The 9,680-nt window shown below is 41.3% G+C and overlaps 1 non-coding gene across 1 annotated transcript; it reads left to right on the top strand.

Moving 5' to 3' along the window:
- Positions 1 to 8,609: 8,609 nt before the first annotated feature.
- TRNAC-ACA (transfer RNA cysteine (anticodon ACA)) lies at positions 8,610 to 8,681 on the top strand. The gene has a single exon. It is a non-coding gene; the product is annotated as a tRNA-Cys (tRNA).
- Positions 8,682 to 9,680: the final 999 nt, after the last annotated feature.

The following is a 9,680-nucleotide window of genomic DNA, read 5'->3' as shown; positions in this document are numbered from 1 at the left end:
AGTCTGGCTAATGGTTTGTCAATTTTGTTTATCTTCTCATAAAACCAGCTTTTAGTTTTGTTGATTTTTGCTATGGTCTCTTTTTTTTCTTTTGCATTTATTTCTGCCCTAATTTTTAAGATTTCTTTCCTTCTACTAACCCTGGGGTTCTTCACTTGTTCCTTTTCTAGGTGCTTTAGGTGTAGAGTTAGGTTATTTATTTGATTTTTTTCTTGTTTCTTGAGGTGAGCCTGTATTGCTATGAATCTTCCCCTTAGCACTGCTTTTACAGTGTCCCATAGGTTTTGGGTTGTTGTGTTTTCATTTTCATTCATTTCTATGCATATTTTGATTTCTTTTTTGATTTCTTCTGTGATTTGTTGGTTATTCAGAAGCGTGTTGTTTAGCCTCCATATGTTGGAATTTTAATAGTTTTTTCCTGTAATTGACGTCTAATCTTACTGCATTGTGGTCAGAGAAGATGATTGGGATGATTTCAATTTTTTTGAATTTACCAAGGCTAGACTTATGGCCCAGGATGTGATCTCTCCTGGAGAAAGTTCCATGTGCACTTGAGAAAAAGGTGAAATTGATTGTCTTGGGGTGAAATGACCTGTAAATATCAGTTAAATCTAACTTGTCTATTGTATTATTTAAAGTTTGTGTTTCCTTGTTAATTTTCTGTTTAGTTGATCTATCCATACGTGTGAGTGAAGTATGAAAGTCTCCCACTATTACTGTGTTATTGTTAATTTCCCCTTTCATACTTGTTAGTATTTGCCTTACATATTGTGGTGCTCCTATGTTGGGTGCATATATATTTATAATTGTTATATCTTCTTCTTGGATTGATCCTTTGATCATTATGTAATGTCCTTCTTTGTCTCTTTTCACAGCCTTTATTTTAAAGTCTATTTTATCTGAAATGAGTATTGCGACTCCTGCTTTCTTTTGGTCTCCGTTTGCATGAAATATTAATTATTTGGGGTTTGTTTTTGTAGATCTTTTTTTCTCTTTTATTTCCTGACTACATAAATCCCTTTAACATTTGTTGTAAAGCTGGTTTGATGTACTGAATTGTCTTAATTTTTGCTTGTCTGAAAAGATTTTTCTTTCTCCAACAATTTTGAATGAGACCCCTGCTGGGTAGAGTAATCTTGGTTGTACATTTTCCCCTTTCAGTACTTTAAATATATCCTGCCATTCCCTTCTTGCCTGAAGAGTTTCTGCTGAAAGATTACCTGTCAAGTTGTTAAGCGTATGGGGCTTCCCTTGTATGCTACTTTTTGCTTTTAATATTCTTTCTTTGTGTTTAGTCTTTGTTAGTTTGATTAGTATGTGTCTAGGTGTGTTTCTCCTTGGGTTTATTTTGTATTGGACTCTTTGTGACTCTTGGACTTGACTGACTATTTCCTTTTCCATGTTGGGGAAATATTCGACTATAATCTCTTAAAAATTTTTCTCATACCCTTTCTTTTCCTTTCCTTCTTCTGGGACCCCTATATTTCAAATGTTGTTGTGTTTGATATGGTCCCAGAAGTCTCTGAGACTATCCTCAGTTCTTTTCATTCTTTTTACTTTATTCTGCTCTTCAGAAGTTATTTCCACCATTTTATCTTCCAGCTCACTAATTTGTTCTTCTGCTTCAGATATTCTATTCTGCTATTGATTACTTCTAGAGTATTTTTAATTTCAGTAATTGTGTTGTTTGTCTCTGTATGTTTATTCTTTAATTCTTTTAGGTCTTTGTTAATTGATTTTTGCATTTTCTCCATTTTGTTTTCAAGGTTTTTGATCATCTTTACTATCATTATTCTGAATTATTTTTCAGGGAGTTTGCCTATTTCCTCTTCATTTATTTGGACTTCTGTTTTTCTAGTTTGTTCTTTCATTTGTGTAGTATTTCTCTGTCTTTTCATTATTTTTTTAACTTATTGTTTTTGAGGTCTCCTTTTCCAAGACTACAAGGTTGAATTCTTTCTTCCTTTTGATTTTTGCCCTCCTAAGGTTGGTCCAGTGGTTTGTGTAAGGTTTGTATAGGGTGAGATTTGTGCTGAGTTTTTGTCATTTGTTTTTTTTTTTTCCTCTGATGGGCAAGGCTGAGTGAGGTGTTAATCCTGTCTGCTGATGATTTGGTTTGTATTTTTGTTTTGTTTGTTGTTTAGATGAGGCATCCTGCACAGGGTACTACTGGTGGTTGGGTGATGCTGGGTGTTGTATTCAAGTGGTTTTCTTTGTGGGAGTTCTCACTATTTGATACTCCCTACAGTTAGTTCTCTCATAGTCTAGGGTCTTGGAGTCAGTGCTCCCACTCAAAAGGCTGAAGGCTTGATCTCTGGTCAGGAACGAAGATTCCACAAGTGGTTTGTTATGGCATTAAGTGAGATTAAAACAAATACCCAAAATGAGAAACCAGAGATGAACCCCAGACAAATGGCAGTTACAAAATCAGACAAATAATAATTCAAACAATGAAATATACACATATACATATTTATCCATGAGGAAAGTCAAAATAGTGCTACAGAAATAAAGTACAATAGAATGACCCAGTGAACAAAGGAAATGAAAAATTATATTTATCAGTTAAGGACAAAATTAACTAAAGCACAAAGTGGAAAACAAAACTAAAGCAAACTGCCAAGTGAGGAATAAAGCAATGAAAACAAAACTAACAAATATGTTGAGAGGAAAGAAAGAAAGAAAAGATGGAATAGATATGCAAAGTTAAATAGAGTTAGATGAAGAAGATTTATATACAATAAAGATTAACTGCAAGGGGAAAAGAACAGTAGGAAAGGCAAGCAAAGGAATAAATGTAGAAAAAATATAATAGGTTTAAAAAATTAAAAGTTAAAATTGAACAAAAGAGTAAGAAAAGAAAAAAAAAGCAAGAAGAAAGAAAAAAGGGAAATAAAATGGAAAACTCCACAGAATTGCAAAAGGCCTACATAGAGGCAGAGGTTTATAACAACAATAAAAACTGACTGAATATACACATATACATATACACCCATAAGCAAAATCAAAACAGTACTTTATTTTTATTGACCCGTTGAACAAACAAAACCAAAAAATATGTCTACCAGAACAAAACTAACTAAAGCATGAACTGGAAAACAAAACAAAAGCAAGGTGCCAACTGGGGAATAAAGCAGTGAAAATAAAACTAACGAATATGTTGAAAGGAAAGGAAAGGAAAAATAGATATGCAAAGTTAAGTATAGGTAGATGACGAAGATTTATATACATTAAAGATTAACTGCAAGGGGAAAAGAACAGTAGGAAAAGAAAACAAAGGAATAAAAGTAGAAAAATAGTAATAGGTTTAAAAATTAAAATTAAAAAAAGAGAAAAGAAAAAAAATGGAAAACTCCTCAGAATTGCAAAAGCCCAAGGTAGAGGCAGAGGTTTACAACAACGATAAAAAATGTGACAGAGGGAAAAAAAGAAAAAAAAAAAAGCTCAAAAGTTTAACTAGATTTCATAGTGCCAATAAAATTGGCAACTACAGCACAGGGGGAACAAAAAGGAAAAAAAAAGAAATAAAATCCAAAAGAATCTGCAGAACAAGTCAAAACATAAGAATAATAAATGTTTTTCTTGAGTCACTGTTGTCAGAGTACTTTCCCTCGCTGGGAGTCACAGTCCACCTCACCTCCCTAGGATGCCCTCCAACACTGTGCTGATCTCTGGACCTGTTGTGGGGCAGGTCAAATTCTAACCTGGTCCTGCTTCTCTGTGGTCTTGCCTCCAATGTCCACAGCTATCAGAACTAGTGCATTTTCTTTTGTGGGAGCTCTCTATGATCTTTTATATATTCCACAGACACACAGTCTGCCTAGTTGATCATGTGGATTTAATCTGCAGCTTGTACAGCTTGTGGGAAGGTTTTGGGTCTTCTTTCTTAGTCACACTGCCCCTCGGTTTCAATTATGGTTTTATTTCCATCTGCATGTGGGTCGTCCACTGGGGTTTGCTCCTGAGGCTGCCCTGGAGGACTTGGGTTTGCCCCTGTGAGGGCCAGGTGTGGAGGTGGTGCAGCTGCTTGGGTTGCAGGGGTTCTGGCAGCACTAGGTACTCAGGGGAGTTGGCGGCTAGGGCAGCAGGAAATATAGTGCTCTAGAAGGGTATTGCAACCAGTATTGGCCAATACATTCCAGTATTCTTGTCTGGAGAAGCCCCCTCCACAGTCTACAGGGTCGCAAAGAGTCGAACACTACTGAAGCGACCCTGTGTGCATAGACACAAGACTTCTTTTTGCCTGTTGCTCTGCCCCAGTGAGAGCTGAGCGTGAAGGTGGCGCAGCTGCTTGGCTTGTGGGGACCCTGGCGGCGCCAAGTGTGCAGGGACATGGACTGCCTCTGCCGCTAGAGTTATGGCCCTATCAGAGTCTTTTGTCGAGCCTCTTGTAGCTGGGGATCAGAAGGCCTCTTTGGCCAGTCTTTCTCCATAGCACCGCCCGTTCAGGCACTTAGAGGGCTCCCTTGTCTGGGGTTCTTCTCTGTTGTTCAGCATGTCAGGCACATAGAGGGGCCCCCCTTGCTGTGGTCCTACTCTGTAGATCGGTGCATCAGGCACTTAAAGGGACACCCTGGGTGGGGTCCTACTCTGTAGTTCCGAGCATCAGGTGTTTGATGGGTCAGTCTCTCTGTTGTTCAGCTGCCAATGCTGGCGGGTGGGGGAAAAAGAGGCTATGGTGATGGCTCCACCCCCTATGCATGACTCAGCGGTATCACCTTGCTTCCATGGCTGCCCAGCTTTCCTCCACAGACATTTCCCACCACAGTCTCCTAACTCACATCCCCTTGATCCGTCTCTCCACAGTCAATAGCAGCCCTCGCCCTGGGATTGTGGTGCAATCCCTAAACTCCACCTCCGGGCCTGTGCACCTTCCAGGGAATCCCTGTCCCTGTCCAGGGAATGTACTGCTGTGGCAAGGATTGTCTGATTCTCATTCCATTTAGGCTGCAACAGATCAGCTGTTTCACTCTCAGCCTTAAATGTTTCCCTTCGGACTCAGACAGTTGCCCCATGTGGGGATCAGACCTCTGCTTCAGTTCCCCTACCTGCCGAGGTCAGGTGCAGTCCTACTAACACTCTTGTTTTCTCCCTAGTTCCTTCATCCTACCGAGTTTTGCATGGTCTATATATTTTTTTTCTGTTGGTCAGGTACTCCTATCCACTGTCAGCTGGTGTTCTGCATGCACTTATGTGTCTGAAGCTGTATTCTTGACGTATCTGTGGAGAGAGATGTACTCCACATCCACCTACTCCTCCACCACCTTGTTCTCCTATCTCCTTGTTTTGATGAGGGACTAGAGCCTCCTAGAGGAAGGGCAAGGTGGCATGTTGGGATTCTTATGAGTGGCTCCACCACACATTACTCTGCACCTCTGCCAGGGGTTCTAACAGCCACCCCCTGGCTCACCAAAATCACTGTGGGACATATTGACAGGGCAAGAGAATGAAGTCCAGTTTGCTCAGCACTGTTCTGGGCATATTCCAATTCAGGAAGGGGGCTACTTTGGTTCTGGCCCTACAGTGATGGTAAATGATGCTTCTAGAGTTAGGGGTCACCCAGTGGCTCATAACTGCTCCTGTCCCACGATTGCCATTCTGCACACAAGGTCACAAGTGAAAAGTGTGAACATGGGAACTCAGTTACAGGCTGAGGAAGGACTTCAGGGCCTAACTCAGGAAGTGTGAAGCTTGATGATCTGACCATAGGTAGAGGTGCTGCCAAGCTGATCACATGGACAGCAGGTCGGGTCACCTGTTCACAAGGCATGAGCTTGATGTATATTCATCCCATGAGCACCTGCTGAGTTCAGCAGAGCTCCTGCCATAACAGCAAGTATAGTTCCTACAAATCTTTCTTGTGCCTCATAACGCCATTTCATGCCAGTAGAAAATTGCCACTCACAGAGGCAGAGTGGCTATTGTGTCAACTTTGTTCCCTTGCCATATTTGACCCAATGCCAGAATCTTGTGACCCAATTCTCCTCTGTCCTTAACCTCCATCCTTTAAGACTTGGGTCTTGCAATATATAGATCCTGCTGACTGAACCCTCTCCATCCCCTAGTTAAGTACGTGCCTGTGGCTCAACACCATTTGTAGACTGATCAGTTCTCACTCCATAAGTCTGTTCAGAAGAACATGGGAAGAGAGGGACTTTCCCATCATTGTGGGGAAAACTCAGAGTCTAGTCTTTGGATGTTTTAGAGATATAACATTAAATTTCAATCAAATTTTTCATATGTCATGAAAAGCCATTGAGACATTATAATACTGCAGACTTACCAGTTGACATGACATTTCCTCCTTCCTCTGAAACCCTATTACAGACTTACTAAGCGAGAGGAGATCAAGGCACTGGAAGGTGGAAGCATTTCTACTCACAGTAGATTCTGTAGGTAAGAAAGAACAAGGAAGTAGAACAGACAGTAGGGGGACACCTTCTTTATTAATTCTATTATATCTTGTTGATATTAATTGTTTCATGCATGTTGTTGTTCCAAGCATGTTCCATGTTGTTCCTTATGCAATAAAAGAAGCAAAGGCTTCAGATACTGAAGTGAGAAAGGAGAAGTAGTAGATTGGTGCTATTGCTGTTCATCATGTTGGGTATTAATCAGAAAAGAGTGACCTAAAGGGAGAGAAATGGTGAACAGTTTGTTTCTACAGAGATTGAGCCTAGAAATATCTGTTTTTTTTCTCTTTCCCATCTGAGATGCTGAGCTTCTTTGATGAGGTTTGGAAGGGAGTGTACAATTGCAATGCTCTAATCTTAAAGTAATTCACCCACTGAGAAAAGAAAGGTACTATTAGAGGTCTGAGAAATCAGTGTGGGTAATTTCTTATTTCACTTAATTTAATTCTGTGTAGAAAGTAAATGGCCTGTGATGAAAAGCATTTTTAATTCTCTTCTGTCTGGTAGGATTCAGAACATTCTCACTCACTCATTTCTTGAAACATCACAGGCTTGTCAGGTGGAGGGGAAATGCAACATTCTCCTAAAATATTGGAGATGTGGCTGGAAAGACATACAGTGAATTATGCACATGCCTACAGTGGGCTAGCAAAGCCTGCTTCCAAATTTTTCTTATCAACCCAAAAGAACATGGAAACCTTGTTATTTCTATGCTTTAGAGTGTCTTCTGGAGGCATGCTACAAGATGGTTATCCTTGAAAACATATGTTGAGTGAAATAAACAGGACGCAAAGGACAAATGAATGATTCTATTGATATGAAAAGTGTAGAAAGGGAAATTCATAGAGACAGTTGAAAGTAGGTTAGAGGATACCATGGACTGGGTGGTATGGTTGAGGGGATTATTGTTCAGTGTGAACAGTTTCTTTGCAAAGGAATGAAAAATTTTGGAAAGTGTGGTGACAGTTGTACAATATTGTGAATCTATTTAATCCCATTGAATTATATACTTGAAATGTTTGAAAGAGCAAATTTTATGCTATGTATAAATTTACCACAATAAAAATATCTTAAAATCCTTAAGGACTTTTTGATCAGGAGCCAGAAGTGTCTCCCAAGGGCCAGATGGATTTATGTGGAAGAGGAATTTAAGTCTGTCTCTGCATAATATTAGCAGAACCTAGGCAGAGTGACCAGCATACAGCAAGGGCTCCATACATATTACATACTCAGTTGCTCAGCCATGTTTGACTCTATGCAACCCCATGGACTGTAGCCCATCAGGCTCCTCTGTCCATGGGATTTCCCAGGTAAGAATGCTGGAATGGGTTGCATTTTCTTCTCCAGAGGATCTCTGCAATCTAGGGATCCAACTGACGTCTCCTGCATTGGTTGGTTGATTCTTTATCATTAATCCACCACTGACGCCTGAGAAACGAACTGGCTTAATATAAAACATTCCATTACAATTGTAGAAGGCAGGAAAAGAAGCTTCTTATAATGGATAGAGAACAGCTACAAACATATTTGATTTTAATGAAGCTATTTCAATAATCACTTTCTGAAAGCAGCTGCGCGGCACTGGAGTGGTGAGGCTGAGAGGAGATACCCCACGTCCAAGGTCAGAGAAACCCCAGTAAGAAGGTAGGTGCTGGAGCAGCTATGAGGAGATACCCCACGTCCAAGGGCAAAGGAGAAGCCCCAGCAAGACAGTAGGAGGGGTGAATTCACGTTTACAATCAAACCCCATTCCTGCCAGACATTCAGAGGGCTCAAACAAACCTTGTGCACACCAGGACCCAGGGACCCCACAGAGACTGAGCCAGAACTGTGTTTGAGCATTTCCTGGGGAGGTACAGGTCAGCAATGGACTGCCACAGGGACAGGGGCTCTGGGTGCAGCAGACTTGGTTATGGCATAAGCGCTCTTGGAGGAGGTTGCCATTAATCCCACCATTAAGCTGCCAGAACTTACACAGGACTGGGAAATAGACTTTTAGAGGGCACAAACAGGACCTTGTGTACCAGGACCCAGGACAAAGGAGCAGTGACCCTACAAGAGACTGACCCAGACTTGCCTATGAGTGTCTAGGAGTCTCCAGCAGAGGCATGTGTCGGTGGTGGCCTGCTGTAGGGTTGGGGGCACTGAGTGTAGCAGTACATGCATGGGATCTTTTGAAGGAGGTCACCATTATCTTCCCTGGTGGCTCAGATGGTAAAGTGTCTGCCTACAATGCAGGAGACCCAGGTTCAATCCCTGGGTTGGGAAGATCTCCTGGAGAAGGAAATGGCAACCCACGCCAGTATTCTTGCCTGGAAAAACCCATGGACGGAGGAGCCTGATAGGCTACAGTCCACAGGGTCACAAAGGTTCGGACATGACTGTGTCAGGGAGTCAGTCACTCACTGAGTGACTTCACTTTCACTTTTTTTTCACCATTATCTTCATTACTTCCACCATAGTTTGGCCCCAGGTAAATAGCAGGGAGGGAACACAGCTCCACCCATCAACAGAAAACTGGATTAAAGATTTACTGAGCATGGCCTTGCCCATCAGAACAAGACCCAATTTCCCCCTGGGTCAGTCTCTCCCATCAGGAAGCTTCCATAAGCCTCTTATCCTTCTCCATCAGAGGGCAGGAAGACTGAAAACCACAAAAGGCTATCAATCTAATCACATGGACCACAGCCTTGTTTAACTCAATGAAACTATGAGACATGCCTTGTAGGGCCACCATGTAGGGTCACGGTGGAGAGCTCTGACAAAATGTGGTCCACTGGAGAAGGCAATGGCAAACCACTTCAGTATTCTTGCCTTGAGAACCCCATGAATAGTATGAAAAGGCAAAAAGATAGGACACTGAAAGATGAAGTCCACAGGTCGGTAGGTGCCCAATATGCTACTGGAGATCAGTGGAGAAATAACTCCAGAAAGAATGAAGAGATGGAGCCAAAGCAAAAACAACACCCAGTTGTGGATGTGACTGGTGATGGAAGCAAGGTCCAATGCTATGAAGAGCAATATTGCATAGAAACCCGGAATGTTAGGTCCATGAATCAAGGCAAATTGCAAGTAGTCAAACATGAGATAGCAAGAGTGAACGTCAACATTTTAGCAATCAGCAAACTAAAATGGACTGGAATGGGTGTATTTAAATCAGATGACCATTACATCTACTACTGTGGGCAAGAATCCCTTAGAAGAAATGGAGTAGCCATCATAGTCAACAAAAGAGTCTGAAATGCAGTACTTGGATGCAATCTCAAA

Source organism: Giraffa tippelskirchi, chromosome X (genome assembly GCF_054371585.1).
Source record: "Giraffa tippelskirchi isolate mGirTip1 chromosome X, T2T-mGirTip1v1.2.pri, whole genome shotgun sequence".
Lineage (NCBI taxonomy): Eukaryota > Metazoa > Chordata > Mammalia > Artiodactyla > Giraffidae > Giraffa > Giraffa tippelskirchi.
The sequence above is the reverse complement of the archived record's forward strand: the minus strand, read 5'-3'. Positions and strand labels throughout refer to the sequence as shown.